Below are 22,313 nucleotides of genomic sequence, written 5' to 3'. Positions count from 1 at the left end.
CCATGGGCAGATGTAAGTAGCAGTTTAGTGACTGGGCAAGACTGGTTTCCCTGTCATATGTGCACTGGCAGGGCTGCCATCAGAAATTTCGGGGCCCCTTACACAACTCAAGGCATGAGACCCCCACCGATCACCTCGGTTGAAGTGGTTCTCCAGTTGTTGGAAAGCTAAAACTCCCATCATGTCTGGAGAGCATCAGGCAATGGGAGTTGTAGTTTTGTAACAGCTGAAGAGACACAGATTGGACACAGTTTTACCCATCATCACTGCAGAACTTACAAGTGACTACAGCTCTGATGGGACAGTCATAAGAACACACAATGATGTCAGTGACCTGAGTGACGTCTTCTTTTCTTCTTCATCTCGTCCAGAGACCAGGTCTTCCCCCAGCTCCATCTTCTCTGCAGAGTCTGACATGCAGACATCATTGGCTCCTCACTGTCAGCAGATCCTCATCCTCTGCATGAAGACAATAATCATTATAACCTTGCCAGAAAGTGTAACCTAAATAAAATACTGCCCCACACTGTACCCTGAATATAATACTGCTATACACTGTACCCACTAAATATAATCCTGCCACACACTGTACCCTGAATATAATCCTGCCACACACTGTACCATGAATAGCATACTGCCATACACTGTACCCACTAAATATAATACTGCTATTCACTGTACCCACTAAATATAATACTGCCCCACACAGTACCCTAAATAAAATACTGTCACACACTGTACCCTAAATAAAATACTGCCCCACACTGTACCCTAAATATAATATTGCCAGACACTGTAACCTGAATACAATACTGCTGTACACTGTACCCACTAAATATAATACTGCTATACACTGTATCCACTAAATATAATCCTGCTACACACTGTAACCTGAATATAATACTGCCACACACTGTACTCCGAATATAATACTGCCACACATTGTACCCACTAAATATAATATTGCCACACACTGTACCCTGAATATAATACTGCTATACACTGTACCCTGAATATAATAATACTATACACTGTACCCTGAATATAATACTGCTACACACTGTGCCCACTAAATATAATCCTGCCACACACCGTACCCTGAATATAATAATGCTATACACTGTAACCTGAGTATAATACTGCTATACACTGTACCCACTAAATATAATCCTGCCACACACTGTACCCTGAATATAATACTGCTATACACTGTACCCACTAAATATAATCCTGCCACACACTATACCCACTAAATATAATACCTCTTATCCTCTGTGTCCTCATCATTCCTCATCACCCCCATAACCCCTGCCAAACCTCTCCTCAACACTACTATAACCACCCCCGCACCTCTCCTCATCATTACTATAACCCCCCCACACCTCTCCTCATCACTACTATAACCCCCCCCAGGCACCTCTCATCACTACTATAACCCCCCCCACACCTCTCCTCATCACTACTATAACCCCCGCACACACCTCTCCTCATCACTACTATAACCCCCGCACCTCTCCTCATCACTACTATAACCCCCCCCCACACACCTCTCCTCATCACTACTATAACCCCCCCCACACACCTCTCCTCATCACTACTATAACCCCCGCACCTCTCCTCATCACTATTATAACCCCCGCACCTCTCCTCATCACTATTATAATGCCCCCTGCATATCTCACCACCCCCATAACAACCCCCTGCACCTCTCTTCACCCCCATAACACCCTCCTGCACCTCTTATCACCCCCATAACCCCCCCTGCACCTCTCATCACCCCATAACACCCCCCCCCTCATCACCCCCATAACACCCCCTGCATCTCTCATCACTCCCATAACCCCCCTGCATCTCTCATCACCCCCATAACCCCCCTGCACCTCTCATCACCCCCATAACCTCCCCATGCACCTTTCATCCCCCCATAACACCCCCTGCACCTCTCATCCCCCCCATAACACCCCCCTGCACCTCTCATTACCCCCATAACCCCCCCTGCATCTCTCATCACCCCCATAACCCCCCTGCACCTCTCATCACCCCCATAACCTCCCCATGCACCTTTCATCCCCCCATAACACCCCCTGCACCTCTCATCCCCCCCATAACACCCCCCTGCACCTCTCATTACCCCCATAACCCCCCCTGCATCTCTCATCACCCCCATAACCCCCCTGCACCTCTCATCACCCCCATAACCTCCCCATGCACCTTTCATCCCCCCATAACACCCCCTGCACCTCTCATCCCCCCCATAACACCCCCCTGCACCTCTCATTACCCCCATAACCCCCCCTGCATCTCTCATCACCCCCATAACCCCCCTGCACCTCTCATCACCCCCATAACCTCCCCATGCACCTTTCATCCCCCCCATAACACCCCCTGCACCTCTCATCCCCCCCATAACACCCCCTGCACCTCTCATTACCCCCATAACCCCCTGCACCTCTCATCACCCCCATAACCTCCCCATGCACCTTTCATCCCCCCATAACACCCCCTGCACCTCTCATCCCCCCATAACACCCCCTGCACCTCTCATTACCCCCATAACCCCCCCCCCCTCTCATCACCCCTATAACACCCCAAGCACCAGTTCCCCTGCACCTCTCATCACCATTGTAGTCTGCAAACAACATAGCCCCCATCCAACCCCCCCCCCCCCACACACACACACACACCCCGTTAACTTACCATGCCGGGGTTCGGTGCAGCTGCTGCTCCTGTCAGAGTGTCACTGCACGGGGAGGATCCGTCGGGAGGCTGCTGGACTGGAGATCGCGCCGGGACAGGTCAGGTGACTGGAGTAGACGTGCGTGCCTGCGCGGGGCACGTCGACTCCCATCAGCCCCTGGCCTGTCCGGCCCTGCCGTACTTCTTAAGGGGCCCGCGCCCTAGAAAGAGCGGGCCTCATAGTCCTGCGGGCCCCCCAGACTATGAGGCCCGGTCATAGTTCTGACGGGTACCCAGCCAGGAGTCAGTGAGTGACAGTCGCAGTCACTCACTGACTAGCCGGAAAAAAAAAAGTACAGGGACGTCCGGGCCTCCCTGAAGCTCCGGGCCCCATACAAGTGTATGGGTTTACCCCCTGATGGCGGCCCTGTGCACTGGGTCCGATGGTAGGACCGGCCCAGCGTGTGAGGGCGGGCCGGGCCCCCTCCCACGCTGGGCCCCTGTGCAGCTGAACCGGCTGCACAGGCGATATGTCCGCCCCTGATTGTACCCGTCAAAGATCTCACAGCCAAGACAGCGACCCAGATGTTCTACTCCAATTGGGTGCAAACCCTTGGGTGGCCGTAGTCTGTCCTAATGGACAGAGGAACAGCGTTCGAGGCCCAACTCTTCCAAGAGTCATGTCAATTTCATGCCTGTAAGAAACTCCGGACTACCACTTACCATCCCCAGGGGAATGGGCTCTGTGAGCGCATCAATCAAGTCTTGATCCACATGTTGCGAGAAGCCTCTGTGTCAAGACAAAAAGAGTGGCCCTGACTGCTGCCCAAATTACTGGAGATATATAACAACACAGTCCATTGTTCTATGTGGTATACCCCTTTCTACTTGATGATGGGGTGACATGGGCAGCTGCCTAAAGACCGGGCATTTGGGCTTCGGACCCCATTCAACAACTCTCCGCAAACCTCCCTAGAATGGGTCTCTGACCACCAGAGAAGGATCCAAGAAGCCAAAGAAATTGTCAACAAGAAGTTGGGCGAGGCTCAACAGAGACAACAAGAGGACTATAACTGTCATGCCTCTGCCAAACCACTTCAATTGGGCGATAAAGTCTGGCTATGGAAGTTTCCAAGGACCAACAAGCTAGACTCTATCTGGGAGACAGAACCGTACACAGTGACGGCCATACCCTATGCTGAGTCTCATGTCTACGAAGTGCAAAAACCTGGGTATGAGCCACAAGTCATTCACTGGAATTGATTCGAGTTATGTCCCAAAGAAGATCTACCAATGCTCCCAGCGCCGCCTCCTCCTGCTGTCAGACCTGTGAGAGAGTATGTCCCAGGCAAGGGAATCCACCCATCTATGGATTTCCCCATGTTTTCTCCAAATCAGCCTGCGATTTTCTGTGTCTCACCAACCCCAGGGCTGGTTCCACCCACATTAGACCTCCCAGTCTTGTCCCCGTTGGCTCCAGCCTATACACCAGTCTCCAGAGTGCCAACCCTGTCACCAGCCTCTCCAGCACAGCTGCCAGACACTCTGAGTCTAGCCAGTCCTGAACTAATACCAGCTCCTGAGATGCAAGGACAACTACCAGCTAGATATAAGATATAAGGAATACATCCACATGTACAGGGTACTCTCCTGGCCAGAGGGTTCCCCTGAAAATATAAATAAAGCACGTAGAGCGACAGAGTTGCTGTATGTAAGGGTAATACTGGTATGGTATATAAAAACATGTATAGAGTTCTGGGGAGAAGCTGTTAGTGCCGAGGGGCCCCAGTAACTAAGGCATCAGGTAGAGAGCCTCAGGCAGCCTGATCCGACTCAAGTATATTAAATTAGATAAAAGTGTAGTTATAAGGGTAATGAATCCCACATGTTTATGTCCAATCATTGAAAGGAACATGCATGGACGTTTTCACAAAAATGTTACATGGACTCGTCTCAGTTATTTTTTTTCAGACCTGTAAAGGACATTCGATAATAATGCCCCAGGAACTGTCAGTCTAGGCCCCAGTGGCCACTTCCAGTCATCCATCCTCTAAGACTGGGCGCCGAGGACGGCTGTGTTTAAGAGGGGGAGTTTGTGGTGGGCAAGTACAGGAATTGTTACCCCATACCCTTGCTGCCCTGTCAGGCAGCCTCCCTGCAGAGTCCCCTGGGCCCCCCTGGATCTGTTCTACTGTATATTGTATATTATCCCCTATGTTATGTATGTTGTATCTTTAAGAAAGTTTAACATGTAATCATCAGTTGTCACGTGAGTCATGTCACAAGCTACAAGTCTACAAGTAAGCTAAAGTCACAGCTTAGTCTGTCTCCAGTCAAGTCAAGTCAGTTACTGTCATCTATTGTCAAGTCAACGTGGCCTGCACTAAATTGTCCAAAACCACTGCATGTCCCAGCAAGCCCTTAAGGTCTCTGAAGTCAGTGGTCACCTCCGTGGGCCTGGCTACACTGTATAGACTGTACCATCTGTCACTCAGTAAAGTTACCATTGTACGTTACTTGGCCCAGGATCCATCGGTATACCTTCGGGTGGTATTGAGGATAAACCACGCCCTGGCGTCACGAATACAAGGGGTTTATGCCATCTGGCCCTAGGGTAATGGCATCTGTCCTGCATCTCACAGCCCTTACCAAATTTGGTTCAGGGCCCTTTGTTGGAAGAAAGTTAGACAGCTGCATCCGGAGCAGATTTGAAGGGCAACCCCTTCTCTGGAGTTTAGTGGAGCCCAATTGTTTGGTGAAAGTCTTGGTGACTGCAGCAATGCGGTGGGACCATGGTCAGCTAGAAGTCATGGACACCTAGAAGTTATACCTGAGCTCCTGGTGTTTTTGTACAAAGTAGTTGTTTGTGGATTGGTTTTGCAGTGTCACTTGTCTGGTAACTACACCTTTTGGATGGGGGGGGGGGGGGGGGGGGACGTTAGCAAACAGGATGGAGAAAAGAACATGTGCAGTTGTCTACTGTCTTATTTCCTGTTGCCTTGCCATGACATGGTTTAGACCCTGTGGTAAGTGAAGCCTGTTTTAGGTAACTCTTTTTCTTCTCATTAAGAGGCCCTGGAGAACATTCTTGCCTGCTTCTCCTTCTGCTTTCTCTGTTATGGTTTACATTTTGTACAGGCTTAGTGTTTATGGCTGTTTTCTCTTTCCTAGTTGCTATTATATACTGTTTTGTCCTTGTGAATATTCAAGTCACAGCAGTCAGTTAGTCAATGATATACAGATAGTGGAGCTTTGATGGCGGATTTGCTCGCCGGGAGTCCAGTGAACAGCATACAGCTTCAAAGTAATGTTGACTATACAGTATATTTCTGTTTTGGCTCTTTGCAAAATTAATGGTTGGATTCCACCTTAAAATAAAGCTGTAACTGCCCCCATTTAACAAAGAATTTAGCTTGTTGTCTTTATTTTAGGTTGTAGGTCAAAGCCAATATTTATTCTTTGTAAACTGGTTTTGCTGGGCTGTGCATATTGCTGTGTGAATAAAGAAGAGTTTCTGCAGAATTAGGACAAGTTGTTTTGGTGCCTATGGCTAAGATTAAATAATGTGCCCCCCTTCTCTGGCCCTATCTTGACCCTGTGCAAAAAAGTACATTTCTACTTCTTTTGATCTCTTCTTTCTTTCTTGTATGCATTTACTTCTAGTTACAGTAACTATTCGTACTTTGTGCCCTGTCTCTACATCCTATAGTAATACTTATCATTAAACTAGATCTATATGTGACAATGATGGGTGTGAAGCACGATTAATTGACAAAGTAATAGGAAAAGAAAGGATCTCAGAGCAGTGAGTCTTAATGCTTATTTTACAATTTTGTTGCTTATCAAAAGTTTTTATACATTACTTAAATGAGCCTCTTAGTACAAAATTTTAAAAATGGAAACAAAAATAAACATTCAGATTTAGATTTCAGTGAGTTTTTTTTTTTTAAAGTATTATAGGTAATGTATCGCCTTTTTTATTAAACAAATACAGATTCTGATAAATTCTGATACATAGTCTACGTTTTGAATGTCTTTTTAATTTGATATATTTTTTATTCTATGTTCTGTACATGATTATGGGGGCAGCCATATTGGCCGAATACCAGTGTACAGGATTCTACGTTATTGTCACGATTCGGCTGGCAGGAGGTGGATCCTCTGTGCCAGAGAGGGATTGGCGTGGACCGTGCTAGTGGACCGGTTCTAAGTTACTACTGGTTTTCACCAGAGCCCGCCGCAAAGCGGGATGATCTTGCAGCGGCGGTAGTAACCAGGTCGTATCCACTAGCAACGGCTCAACCTCTCTGACTGCTGAAGATAGGCGCGGTACAAGGGAGTAGACAAGAGCAAGGTCGGACGTAGCAGAAGGTCGGGGCAGGCAGCAAGGATCGTAGTCAGGGGCAGCGGCAGGAGGTCTGGAACACAGGCTAGGAACACACAAGGGAACGCTTTCACTGGCACGATGGCAACAAGATCCGGCGAGGGAGTGCAGGGGAAGTGAGGTATACATAGGGAGTGCACAGGTGAACACACTAATTAGACCAACTGCGCCAATCAGCGGCGCAGTGGCCCTTTAAATCGCAGAGACCCGACGCGCGCGCGCCCTAGGGAGCGGGGCCGCGCGCGCCGGGACAGGACCGACGGAGAGCGAGTCAGGTACGGGAGCCGGGGTGCGCATCGCGAGCGGGCACCACCCGCATCGCGAATCGCATCCCGGCTGGAGGCGGTATCGCAGCGCACCCGGTCAGTGGATCTGACCGGGGCGCTGCAGTAGCGAGGATGTGGCGAGCGCTCCGGGGAGGAGCGGGGACCCGGAGCGCTCGGCGTAACAGTACCCCCCCCCTTGGGTCTCCCCCTCTTCTTGGGGCCTGAGAACCTGAGGACCAGACTTTTGTCAAGGATGTTGTCCTCAGGTTCCCAGGATCTCTCTTCAGGACCACAGCCCTCCCAATCGACTAAAAAAAATTTTTTCCCTCTGACCGTCTTGGAGGCCAGTATCTCCTTAACTGAGAAGATGTCAGAAGAACCGGAAACAGGAGTGGGAGAAACAATTTTGGGAGAGAAACGGTTGATGATGAGTGGTTTAAGGAGAGAGACATGAAAGGCATTGGGAATACGAAGAGAAGGAGGAAGAAGAAGTTTGTAAGAGACAGGATTAATTTGGCACAAGACTTTGAAAGGACCAAGATAGCGTGGTCCCAGTTTGTAACTGGGGACACGAAAGCGGACATATTTAGCGGAGAGCCATACCTTGTCTCCGGGAGAAAAAATGGGGGGAGCTCTTCTTTTCTTATCGGCAAACTTTTTCATGTGAGATGAAGCCTGTAAAAGAGAATTTTGGGTCTCCTTCCATATGGTGGAAAGATCACGAGTCACTTCATCTACAGCGGGCAAACCAGAGGGCAAGGGAGTAGGGAGGGGGGGAAGAGGGTGACGGCCGTACACCACGAAAAATGGGGATTTAGAGGAAGATTCAGAGACTCTGAAGTTGTACGAGAATTCGGCCCATGGTAGAAGATCTGCCCAGTCATCCTGGCGGGAGGAAACAAAATGCCGTAAATAGTCACCCAGGACCTGGTTAATTCTTTCTACTTGCCCATTGGATTGAGGATGATAAGCAGAAGAGAAGTTTAATTTAATCTTGAGTTGTTTACAGAGAGCCCTCCAGAATTTTGACACGAATTGAACGCCTCTGTCCGAGGTGATCTGCGTGGGCAAACCGTGAAGACGAAAAATGTGTACAAAAAATTGTTTTGCCAACTGAGGCGCTGAAGGAAGACCAGGAAGAGGAATAAAATGTGCCATCTTGGAAAATCGATCAACGACCACCCAAACAACAGTGTTGCCACGGGATGGGGGTAAGTCTGTAATAAAGTCCATACCAATCAGAGACCAAGGCTGTTCGGGGACAGGCAGAGGATGAAGGAGACCAGCAGGCCTCTGGCGAGGAGTCTTATCCCGGGCACAGACAGTACAGGCCCGCACAAAATCAACAACATCCGTCTCCAGAGTCGGCCACCAATAGAAGCGAGAGATGAGTTGCAAGGACTTTTTGATGCCTGCATGGCCAGCGAGGTGGGAGGAGTGACCCCATTTGAGAATCCCGAGACGTTGGCGTGGAGAAACGAAGGTCTTCCCTGGAGGAGTTTGCCTGATGGAGGCTGGAGAAGTGGAGATCAGACAGTCAGGAGGAATGATGTGTTGCGGAGAGACCTCTACTTCCGAGGCATCCGAGGAACGAGAGAGAGCATCGGCCCTAATGTTCTTGTCGGCAGGGCGAAAATGAATTTCAAAGTTAAAACGGGCAAAGAACAAAGACCACCTGGCCTGGCGAGGATTCAGCCGTTGGGCAGACTGGAGATAGGAGAGATTCTTGTGATCGGTGTAAATGATAACTGGAAATTTTGATCCCTCCAGCAGATGCCTCCATTCCTCAAGTGCCAATTTAATGGCCAGTAGTTCTCGATCCCCGATGGAGTAGTTCCTCTCCGCCGGAGAGAAGGTCCTAGAAAAAAAACCACAAGTAACAGCATGCCCGGAAGAGTCTTTTTGTAGAAGAACCGCTCCAGCTCCCACAGAGGAGGCATCAACCTCCAATAGGAAGGGTTTAGATGGGTCAGGTCTGGAGAGCACGGGAGCAGAAGAAAAGGCAGACTTGAGCCGTTTAAATGCGTCTTCCGCTTGGGGAGACCAGGACTTAGGATTGGCATTCTTCTTGGTTAAAGCCACGATAGGAGCCACAATAGTGGAAAAATGTGGAATAAATTGTCTGTAATAATTGGCAAACCCCAAAAAACGTTGGATAGCACGGAGTCCGGAGGGGCGTGGCCAATCTAAGACGGCAGAGAGTTTATCTGGGTCCATTTGTAGTCCCTGGCCAGAGACCAAGTATCCTAGGAAAGGAAGAGATTGACATTCAAACAGACATTTCTCCATTTTGGCATAAAGTTGATTGTCTCGAAGTCTCTGAAGAACCATGCGGACATGCTGGCGATGTTCTTCTAAGTTGGCAGAAAAAATCAGAATATCGTCCAGATACACAACAACACAGGAATATAAGAGATCACGAAAAATTTCATTAACAAAGTCTTGGAAGACGGCAGGGGCGTTGCACAGGCCAAAGGGCATGACCAGATACTCAAAGTGTCCATCTCTGGTGTTAAATGCAGTTTTCCATTCGTCCCCCTCCCTGATGCGGATAAGATTATAAGCACCTCTTAAGTCCAGTTTGGTAAAGATGTGGGCACCTTGAAGGCGATCAAAGAGTTCTGAGATAAGAGGTAGGGGGTAGCGGTTCTTTACCGTGATTTTATTAAGTCCGCGGTAATCAATGCAAGGACGTAGGGAGCCATCTTTTTTGGACACAAAGAAAAATCCAGCTCCGGCAGGAGAGGAGGATTTGCGGATAAACCCCTTTTTTAGATTTTCCTGGATGTATTCAGACATAGCAAGAGTCTCTGGGGCGGACAGAGGATAAATTCTGCCCCGGGGTGGAGTAGTACCCGGGAGGAGGTCAATAGGACAGTCATAAGGCCTGTGAGGAGGTAAAGTCTCAGCTTGTTTTTTGCAAAATACGTCAGCATAGTCCATATAAGCCTTAGGGAGACCGGTTACAGGAGGAACCACAGGGTCACGGCAGGGAGTACTGGGAACCGGTTTAAGACAGTCTTGATCTCTCCTGTGGACCAATCAAGGGTTGGGGAATGGCGTTGAAGCCTTGGTAGTCCAAGGAGAATTTCGGAAGTGCAATTGGAGAGGACCAAAAACTCAATTTTTTCGTGATGAGGTCCGATGCACATTAGGAGGGGTTCCGTGCGGTAACGCACGGCACAGTCCAATCTTTCATTGTTAACACAATTGATGTAGAGGGGTCTGGCGAGACTGGTCACAGGGATGTTGAACCTGTTGATGAGAGAGGCCAAAATAAAATTTCCTGCAGATCCGGAATCCAAGAAGGCCTTAGTAGAGAAGGAGAAGGTAGAGGCAGATATCCGCACAGGCACAGTAAGGCGTGGAGAAGCAGAGTTGACATCAAGAACTGTGTCACCTTTGTGCGGAGTCAGCGTACGTCTTTCCAGGCGGGGAGGACGGATAGGACAATCCTTCAGGAAGTGTTCGGTACCGGCACAGTACAGGCAAAGATTCTCCATGCGGCGTCGTGTCCTCTCTTGAGGTGTCAAGCGAGACCGGTCAACTTGCATAGCCTCCACGGCGGGAGGCACAGGAACGGATTGCAGAGGACCAGAGGAGAGAGGAGCCGGGGAGAAAAAACGCCTCGTGCGAACAAAGTCCATATCCTGGCGGAGCTCCTGACGCCTTTCGGAAAAACGCATGTCAATGCGAGTGGCAAGATGAATGAGTTCATGTAGGTTAGCAGGAATTTCTCGTGCGGCCAGAACATCTTTAATGTTGCTGGATAGGCCTTTTTTAAAGGTCGCGCAGAGGGCCTCATTATTCCAGGATAATTCGGAAGCAAGAGTACGGAATTGGATGGCGTACTCGCCAACGGAAGAATTACCCTGGACCAGGTTCAGCAGGGCAGTCTCAGCAGAAGAGGCTCGGGCAGGTTCCTCAAAGACACTTCGAATTTCCGAAAAGAAGGAGTGTACAGAGGCAGTGACGGGGTCATTGCGGTCCCAGAGCGGTGTGGCCCATGACAGAGCTTTCCCAGACAGAAGGCTGACTACGAAAGCCACCTTAGACCTTTCAGTAGGAAACTGGTCCGACATCATCTCCAAGTGCAGGGAACATTGTGAAAGAAAGCCACGGCAAAACTTAGAGTCCCCATCAAATTTATCCGGCAAGGAAAGTCGTAGGCCGGAAGCGGCCACTCGCTGCGGAGGAGGTGCAGGAGCTGGCGGAGGAGATGATTGCTAAAGCTGTGGTAGTAGCTGCTGTAGCATCACGGTCAGTTGAGACAGCTGGTGGCCTTGTTGCGCTATCTGTTGCGACTGCTGGGCGACCACCGTGGTGAGGTCGGCGACAACTGGCAGTGGAACTTCAGCGGGATCCATGGCCGGATCTACTGTCACGATTCGGCTGGCAGGAGGTGGATCCTCTGTGCCAGAGAGGGATTGGCGTGGACCGTGCTAGTGGACCGGTTCTAAGTTACTACTGGTTTTCACCAGAGCCCGCCGCAAAGCGGGATGGTCTTGCAGCGGCGGTAGTAACCAGGTCGTATCCACTAGCAACGGCTCAACCTCTCTGACTGCTGAAGATAGGCGCGGTACAAGGGAGTAGACAAGAGCAAGGTCGGACGTAGCAGAAGGTCGGGGCAGGCAGCAAGGATCGTAGTCAGGGGCAACGGCAGGAGGTCTGGAACACAGGCTAGGAACACACAAGGGAACGCTTTCACTGGCACGATGGCAACAAGATCCGGCGAGGGAGTGCAGGGGAAGTGAGGTATACATAGGGAGTGCACAGGTGAACACACTAATTAGACCAACTGCGCCAATCAGCGGCGCAGTGGCCCTTTAAATCGCAGAGACCCGGCGCGCGCGCGCCCTAGGGAGCGGGGCCGCGCGCGCCGGGACAGGACCGACGGAGAGCGAGTCAGGTACGGGAGCCGGGGTGCGCATCGCGAGCGGGCGCCACCCGCATCGCGAATCGCATCCCGGCTGGAGGCGGTATCGCAGCGCACCCGGTCAGTGGATCTGACCGGGGCGCTGCAGTAGCGAGGATGTGGCGAGCGCTCCGGGGAGGAGCGGGGACCCGGAGCGCTCGGCGTAACAGTTATGGTCTACAGCATGTGGATCATCGAAATTCATATGACTTGCTGACTTCTATGGGAGAGTGGAGTGTTCTGACCATCATCTATTATAAATAATTTGATCCTATGTTTTTTAGACAATATATACATATTAACAGAGTTGCCTGAGATATTAGAACATTTTTCTAAGAGCATATGCTTTAAAATACAGCAATGGCATCACATACATCATTCAAGTGACCACTGTGGCTACTGGCTAAGGCATTAATGCCTTCATGTACGGCACAAGTTCACTGAGGCCAGTGATTGACTATAGTGGTCATAGTATGTGGCACTGAAGCCACAGGGGATTTAATGGATAGTTAACTCATAGGCCCAGATTTATCAAAAAATGTCTATGTAGAGCTATTTTCCTACATTTATTTGGGTGGTGGGTTTGACTAGCGGGCATCTTATTTATCAAGAAGGTGCAGCAGGATGATGAATTTTTCGCAGCTCTGCTGTGGTAGGAAAAGCTCTACCACATACACTTTTTCTAGAGCTTGTGAGGGAGGGAAGTAGACACTTTCCCGGGTCCTGAATTTGACAGGTTAGGTGTTTTTTCTTACTTTCACAGAGACCTTTTTACTTGCATTTTAGACGCTACTATCAAATTTAATTGTGGTGTCTAAGGAGTTAAAGCCAGGCATCACCGTGATCGGTGATGTCTGGCATTAGAGATGCCAGAAGCTGAGCGCGTGTCATAGAAGGGGAGTGGGATGCTGTCGTCCACAAGAGGTTAAAGGCTGAATTGCGGAAGGTAGAATAGATTTTAGCATTGCGCCTACAAAAGTACCTTTGCTTACAAAATAGCTACTTTTGACAAAAGTCGCAAATAATAAACACGTGACCACTGCATGGTCAAAAAGAAAAAGTTCTATGTGTAGGTAAAAAGAGTGAAACTGTCTATATCAAAAGACGCATAAAAGTCGCTAAATATGCTGCTTGCGCCTGAACTTCGCCAAAACATAGACAAAAAAATGCTCTAAAAGCAATGATAAATCTCCCCCATAGTGTTTTTTTTAAAACATTTTCTGCTCTTAGGCAGTTTTCTCAAAATCCAGGACAACCCCTTTGACTTTCATTACAATCCTGCCGGTGATGATAATGAGATGACTACTGAAGAGTGATCTCTGCAGTACAGGAAGTCAGACATTCTGACAGCTTTTGGTCACTGCTGCTCTGTGCTTCTTCAGTGGTCATGTGGGTATACAGGCAGTGCAGTTAAGTAAACAAAGCGAAGAGTAGAAGAGCGATGGTGCTGAAGTGGCCAAGAATATATCTGGTAACTAATGTTTTTTTTGTCTTTTTTATTCTCCCGTGTTTTTCAGGTGCTCGTCTAATATTTACAAGTTATTTAGGTAAATAGGCAATATGTTTCAAAGCTAAAATAGTACATACACTACATAAAATATGAGGGACTGGCAACAGTATGGCAGCAGGAGCTGCCATGGACTGGTGTATACAGTTTTGTTTCAGACACTCACTAGGTGAACTGGTAAAGTAAAAAATGCTGACAGTTTCAGATATTGGCCTACCTCTATCTTATTGATTGGGTGAAAATCAGGCCTCTGGCCTTCATCAGGCACTGGGGTTTGTACATTGGCATTCTGGCCTGGGATCTGTATACAGTGTTGTCTGGGGTTTGTACAATTTTTATTTAGGGTCTCTGTATTAATTTTGGGGTGTGCTGAGTCATATGGACTATCTGTAAATCTTATGCTATAGGTTGGGAATGTATCCTATGTCAAAACTGGTGCAATACAAGTGCACCAGTTTTTGAATCTCCCTGACGTCTCTTCCTGAAGAGTTGTATGGTCTTACCTTGACTGCACTGCATTCTGGGACAGTTCATTTTTCTTACTGAAGACTAAACTTACTAGAATGCAAATCACCAGAGTAAGCTTTGCATTACCATTAAGCCTGCATATAATTTAAGCACAATAGCTGGCAGAACTGTGAATTCAACTATGAATATGGACTGTAGTACAGGCTGTCAAAATGTAGTGATTTGTTAAATAATCACATAGTTATCTATTCAGTTCAAATAGATATTATTCTTCTAATAGTAATGTATGATGCGCCTATTGCTTTGCTATTAGCTCTACAGGTCTTCTTCTGCTATAAGCATTATTTATTCTTGAAATATTTGTACATGTAGGGCTGAATACATTGTCATGTATTACACCTAGGACTTATGTGCAAATGTCAAATTCAGATTAATTATTTTACTAAGCTCTTCGTCTAAACATGAGTTAAGCAAATGGATCAATGGCCCCTATGAATGAATGGATGACACATAAAAGCCACATTGCCATATGCACATACTTTTACTATATGACTCAAATGGATGAAGGAGTGACATTGTGCAATAGTGCCATATTAAAGCTATTGCCTAGACTAGCTCTCCTGCCCTAGTAGCACCCTGAAGTCATTGAAGCTAAATTCTATTCATGCAATAAGATAACCAATATATTTTAAGCATCTATGAAAAAATGCATTGTAATTTAAAATACAGCAGCCCTGTGTGATGTACGTATTCACAGGGTAGAACATTAGAATCTCAAAATTCATGCTGCATTGGAAGAAAAACCCTACAGGTCTGCATGTGTTATCTCCTACAGACGGATGCTAGCACAGTAGGTAGGCTTTGGGCATGAAGACAAAATTCATCTGAGAAAAGGCTGTAGATCTGATTGGTAATATAATGGGCATATTCATCCCAAATGACTTGCTGGTTTTATTGCTTTCCATGATTCTTGCACCCTTAAAGTGTATATCCCGGAATCTACTCAGATTCACTTTTTTTTAGCAGCGTGAATGATGATCCCATGCCCCTGTAAAAACTCCTAACCCACATCCGTACAAAAGTGGTTCCAAGAAATATTTTACTTCCAGAAAATGGAGGAACTTATAGCATCTTCAGTTACTGATTTAGTTTTTGGAGATCATGGATTGACTTCCTTACCACTTTAAAATAAAGAAGGCTAATTTAGCCTTAGGTCATGTAAACATGTAAAATAGATTTTGTTCTCCTTAAAATATTGTTCTTTTTCCCTGTGTGCATCCCGACACAAATATGATTGTAAGCTGTGGTAACTAGCTCAGTGGTAATCCCTTTTACTGTTCATGCATAAATACGTATGGTATGATTAAAATACCCTTAATTATGTCACACTGTTACTTTAACCACTAATATGTACATTACGTTTTGCACTTTTAAGACTGCTGCACAAGATATTTGATGGTTTGATGATGTCAGTATTATGTCTTTTATCCTTTTTATCTTCCTTTTCCCTTATCTCCCTTTCCACTCCCCAGTCTTTTGTTCATTGATATCTTTATTTTATTTATTTTTTTTATTCTTTTTTTTTTTTTTTTTTTAAATGTGAAATAAAATTGTTTCTGGCTAATCTATGGGACAGTTAATAACTTGCAGTATTATTGAAATGCACTCCTCAACTTTTTTTTTAACCATTTTTCTTCCCATTCTGGTCCAGAAAAGTGCTGATCCAGAGATACCTGGTCCTGGTCTCTGGTCCAGAGACACCAGGACCCCATAACTTTGGGTCCCTATGCAAAATCTGTAACATCAACCCTCTTCCCCCCATAGTATCATGTGCCAAATATAACGCTATTGTCATCCTTTTATGAGGAAAAAAGGCTGTCAATTTATTCATACATTTACAGGAATAAAAGACAGGCACAAAAAGAAAGTTGCTCATCATTGTTATTCACGTATTTACTAAAACAGACATGTCAGCAGAACAGACAGCTCGCCTTCAAGTGGAATGATTCTGTATGTAATCTATACACTGGTGTTTAAGCATGATAGACGTACAATATATTAGAGTCCCTGCTGGCAATACTCTCTATTAGTAAGCGTATATGAACCTTTTCTGCTGTTCTCCTGGTACACAGCAAATGGTCCTGAAAGCCAAACCTGTGTGCTGGACTCCTGTACCTGCACTTGTATTGGGGCATTCATGCAACAATAAGGCTGGTGTCACATTTTGAGGCTTTTTGGAAACGTTTTCTGGTTTGGGCTAAAAATACTGACCAAAATACCATGTATGAGCCCAGCTTTAGGGCATATATACACAGGGACGCTATGTGCTATGGATTTCAGAATAGATTTTGTTTGGAATTTCTGCAGCAATACTGTCCCATGTGCAAATACCCTACGGCATGCTTACATGAGCAAAAGAAGCTGGGAAAGAAGCCCTTAAGAAGCTCAAATAGCAGCTCCAAATAAGGTGTGCTTTTCATCTCCCATTGATTTTAATGGGAATGTTGGAAAAAGAGAAAAGCAAAAAAGAAATTATATGTCATGTCCCTACTGAAGTCAACAGGAGCTAAAAAAAAAACAAACAAGTTTCTTTTGGGAGTTCTTTTGCAGTTTCTTTCGGAGCTTCTTTTACTTGTGTGAACAAGTGCCTTAATGGTGCATTCAAATGTAATTAGTTTTATGCTGATTTGTGGTGCAAATAGAGTTTTAAAAGTAAGTGAGCACTTCTGTAGAAGTGCTGTCAATGCCCCCCACCACCCCCACATTCTAGTACCCTTCTCTTTACTGGAAACAAGAGCATGGTCCATGTTTGATATTGTAAATCTGATTCCTTGTGCAAGATATTGCTGTGCTAGTACAGAGGTGGAGGATTGCACAGTTTTACACTATCTAGGTAGTGACACATGATACTTGAGGTCACTGTCCGAAAAGATTGTACAGGCAAGCCCTTACACAGGCAATACAATACATATGCAATGCATGCAGGAAACTGGCATCACATGTGTGAACACCTCCATAGCACCACGCTGATTATTCTGCATCCACTCCATACAGACAAAAGGTGGAGCAACGTATGCAAGTGTGAATGAGTTACCAAAAACTTTGGTAGCAGTACTGTTTCCATGAAAATGGCTATTTTTCATTGCTGAGTTCTGCCCTAAATGACATCAAGCACTTTCTGTCAAACTCTGATCCAAAACTTTAATCCATTTACAACTTAGTTGAAGGAAGAACCAGTAGATTAAATTTGATAAAACAGTTTCTAAACTAAACAAGAGCAGAAGCTTCATCCAATCCAACCCTTACATCTGCTGATAACACTTGACTGTATAGAATGAGTCACAGCCTTCCTGTGCACAACTTTCGTCAGAGCCCACGCATTTGTTGCTAGTACCCAATTATTTCAATGTATTCATATAATAATGAAATAATTGTCAGACATGCTTTTCCCCTGCAATCTACCTGCCTTTCCTTCCATTGCCTTCATAATTGTATATATTAAATCCATAGCTCCCCGTATTCACTGCTGCAGTGCCTCAAATTGCTTTCTGTATTACTGTTTTTTTTTCTTTTTTTTCACTTAATATTTGTAAAATTGCCCCTTAGATAATGTGTGTGCTGGATGGAATGAGCCAGTGCAAGTGTAAAGGCAATAAAAACAGATGAACAGAGGAGGCAGACACATTAATGGGGGGAAAAGGCATCGTGGTGCGATCATGAGAATGTAAGAGGAAGGAGGCTCCATCTTGTGCTGAACACTTCTCACACTGAAGCGAGGAACCATCAGACCTGTCACACAAATCCAAGATAGAAAATGTGCCGTTTCCATAGAAACAAGCATCAAATGTGGCCTGCTAAGGCATAAAGCCAACACACCAGACCTCTATGGGAACATACATTTACTTGTGTTGGAAACACAGTCTATATAGACACCATCTGTAAAGGGACAGAGGGGTTTTATGCAAGAGGAACAGATACTTGCCGAAAAGACATAAAGGTATCTGAATGAGCGTGAGCGAATAAACAGTCACTTGGATTGGGACATGAGAATAAAAAGGATATGAGAAAGGGACCTAAAACCCCGACAAAAAGAGACTGCCTGGTGAGACTAGGAAATCTAATGTATGTTGTAGATACAGTAAGATGTACATATAAATAAAATGCATGCAGATGTTTTCATACAGATATATATAAATCTCAAATAAATGTAAAATTCTCATTGACTGATCTGTGTCTACTTTCAGCAGAAAATCCTGTGAGAGATAATTTGATCTGCTTTACATTCCTAGGCTACCCTACACTATTCAGCCTGAAATGAATGAGGCCTGCAACATGTGGCACCCCATCATGTCACATACACACAGTACTAACAGTCAAGCGTATTCAGGGGAAAATATATTGATCAAACAACTGTAAAAGATGGAAGAAAATGACTAAAAAAATTCATTTTTCCATAGTGTATATTTACAAATAACAAATGCATTTAATACAATCACTAATACAGTAAAAATGGAGGATACGGCATGGGATTCACATGTGAGGATATCTAACTTGGTGTAATATTATACAACAGTAATAATCATAAAAATAGTAACAATAGTCATCCTAAATTCAAAATTGGTAGCAGCAATATTGCCTACTAGCAACAAGGGGGACGGTAAAATAATAAATTATACAAAAAAGATGGTTCCATTAACCCTTCAGTGAATACCAGCTTTTGCATATTGAGACTGATACTTCGCTTTTTCCCAGAGCTACAATGTATTGAAGCACACATACATGACGGATATATCGTACAGCATGAAGGCAGGGAAAGTAGGGAATGGGGACTGACAGACATTGTGTGGCAGCTCCGATGAACATTTTCCTGTCGGTAAGTTATTGATGTGCCAAATCTAATAAATCTGCCTAATTTTTATCGATGCCCGTGTACAGAGGATGTTTACCTTCAGGATACTCCTTCCGCCTGCAGTCACTGTGTTATTTGCTCTCCACATAGGAATGATCTGTCAAATGTCTGGGTGGATGGGTAAATGCTTTTCACCATCCAACCTGATATCTCGTGATGCCAAGTCCAGTCCTCCAGTGACACCCACACTGCCCTTTTTCCTTGGCACTGCAGACTGTATTCTCCCTCTCTCTTCTCTGGAAGATGTGAGTGGGATGCAGAAGCAGAGATGGAGGGGGGGGGGGAGCAGGATGGGAGGAGGGGCAGCTTCCATTTCCAAGCCCACTGATTTGCAATCATACACACAAACGCAGGGTAAAGGTAGGGGGCAGTGCCAACCAGTGGCAAGCACTCACCACTGCATAACTGTCCCTGCACATAAAACATCTGATGCCAACCTGTGGCTGGGATTTTGGACAGCATACCTTGATATATAACATGCACAGTAAAAAAATGGCTGTTTCACCTGTCATGATCACTGTTATTTCTTCTTCTTTTCATCACGTGGCTGGTTTATCATATCCACTCTAGGAAAAGGTGTGATATGCATACAAATAAACCATTTTATCTGATTTCTTTTTTCAAGGAAATCAACATATCAGAATCCAAATGATATTGCTAAGGCCATAGAGCCATGTAAATTTGAGGCCACGGATAGGTAAATCTGCAGATTAAAATCTCATTACCACATTCCTTTTCATCAATCATATGAATCCCCTCTTAATCCCCTCACCCCAACCTCTCCGTTCAGGCTGGTTGCTAGGAAACTAAGTGATAATTTGTGGGTGAGAGATGATACAAGATCTGTAAAATGCATGACATTGACAGACAGCAGGCTAACCATTTATTATCCTCATATGGATTTGCAACCCTCTGCTTTGCACCTGTGCGTGTCATTGTCTGCAATGGCTCATGTAGTCTGCTGGATCAGTGCAAAGCGTCAAGTTCTGATAGGAAAGGTCCGAAATACAACACAGATCTTTGTACAGGGGAAGAGATAACTTAGTGACAAGGAGGAAAAGGAGAGTGAGTGAGAAGAGATAAAACACCTACATCAACAAAGCTGCAGTAAAACCACAAAAAAAGTGTGGTGACATCATTTCATGTGGCTTATGTGACAGGAACATCAAGAGTCTGTAGTATACACACAGACAACACACACATACTTGCATGGATAGATGTTACAGAGAAGCATGTTTCACACCAAATAACACAAGAGATAAGCACTATTTGGTTCATGGTAAAAGTTATATGTAGTGTTCGAGCTTGAAGAAGTTGTCGTGTAGCTGAGAGTAAAAGGCTTTGCATAGTGCATTAATGTTACTAGAGAGTTAATGTCAATGTATTTATCTATATTGTGCCTGTACTATATTGTACCTGTCAGATCCCACAAAAAAAAAAACCTGTTATATGTTACTCAGTACCTCTTCCTGATCATGTACATCTAATTTTGATGTCTCTATCATCAATATTTCACAAAAAAATAGCATATTACAGCTGCTCAATGTCTTTTCCATTTTGTCAAAGGGAAGGGGCGTGTCCTCTCTTGCCTGCACGTTGATGACTCCTCCCCCTCCCTCACCATTTTGACTCACTGCTCTTGGGCGGGCGAGCCTGGCAGCCCTGCTCTATAACCCTTTCCTCTCTGGATGTAGGCTGTGATTATTGAAGATTGCCTGTACTCTACCACCAAAGACAATATGGTGAGTGTGTAACTTACATCCTCCTTTGTTATTAATGTGTATCATCCTAAGGCAGTTCTGCAATGCTGGGACTTGTAGCTTTGGATAGTTGGACAAAAAAGAAAGTTGCAACAGCACTCTTGGTCAAAAAATGGAGGCTCTTAGCGCACTTTTTGATCAAAATGTGTCCCCCCATCCACCACGCGGAGGTGGCCTCATATCGGATGGGACCCTAACATGATAACTCACCTCTGCTGTGCATATAGCCTCTGACTGTGTGACATGTTGGATCAGCCATTGACTAAACCACCTCCAGTCTGAGAAGGGTGGGGTGCACGGCTAAAGAGGGTGCCACACCCCCCAACTTACAAAGTAAAAACAAAAGGAAAAATAGCCAGCACAACAACCTAATACACAGGTGCCCGTTGCTGGGGCAAATACAAAATGTACAAAAAAGAAAGTTGCAACAGCACTCTTGATCACAAAATGGAGGCTCTTAGCGCACTTTTTGATCAAAATGTGTCCCCCCATCCACCACACGGAGGTGGCCTCATATCGGATGGGACCCTAACATGATAACTCACCTCTGCTGTGCATATAGCCTCTGACTGTGTGACATGTTGGATCAGCCTTTGACTAAACCACCTCCAGTCTGAGAAGGGTGGGGTGCACGGCTAAAGAGGGTGCCACACCCCCAATTTACAAAGTAAAAACAAAAGGAAAAATAGCCAGCACAACAACCTAATACACAGGTGCCCGCTGCTGTGGCAAATACAAAATGTACAAAAAAGAAAGTTGCAACAGCACTCTTGGTCAAAAAATGGAGACTCTTAGCGCACTTTTTGATCAAAATGTGTCCCCCCATCCACCCCGCGGAGGTGGCCTCATATCGGATGGGACCCTAACATGATAACTCACCTCTGCTGTGCATATAGCCTCTGACTGTGTGACAGGTTGGATCAGCCATTGACTAAACCACCTCCAATCTGAGAAGGGTGGGGTGCACGGATAAAGAGGGTGCCACACCCCCCAACTTACAAAGTAAAAACAAAAGGAAAAATAGCCAGCACAACAACCTAATACACAGGTGCCCGCTGCTGTGGCAAATACAAAATGTACAAAAAAGAAAGTTGCAACAGCACTCTTGGTCACAAAATGGAGGCTCTTAGCGCACTTTTTGATCAAAATGTGTCCCCCCATCCACCACGCGGAGGTGGCCTCATATTGGATGGGACCCTAACATGATAACTCACCTCTGCTGTGCATATAGCCTCTGAATGTGTGACATGTTGGATCAGCCATTGACTAAACCACCTCCAGTCTGAGAAGGGTGGGGTGCACGGCTAAAGAGGGTGCCACACCCCCCAACTTACAAAGTAAAAACAAAAGGAAAAATAGCCAGCACAACAACCTAATACACAGGTGCCCGCTGCTGTAGCAAATACAAAATGTACAAAAAAGAAAGTT

General features: G+C 45.8%; 1 protein-coding gene across 1 annotated transcript in view; it reads right to left on the bottom strand.

Annotated features, from left to right (window-relative positions):
• Positions 1-19,362, bottom strand: part of LRRN2 (leucine rich repeat neuronal 2) — a 41,966-nt gene extending 22,604 nt beyond the window's left edge. Inside the window, exon 1 of the mRNA XM_056558095.1 lies at positions 19,163-19,362. The gene's annotated coding sequence lies outside the window, so the exon portion shown is untranslated. The remainder of the gene's footprint in view (positions 1-19,162) is intronic.
• Positions 19,363-22,313: the final 2,951 nt, after the last annotated feature.

This window comes from Hyla sarda, chromosome 2 (genome assembly GCF_029499605.1).
Source record: "Hyla sarda isolate aHylSar1 chromosome 2, aHylSar1.hap1, whole genome shotgun sequence".
NCBI lineage: Eukaryota > Metazoa > Chordata > Amphibia > Anura > Hylidae > Hyla > Hyla sarda.
This window is presented reverse-complemented; position numbering and strand designations above follow the sequence as displayed.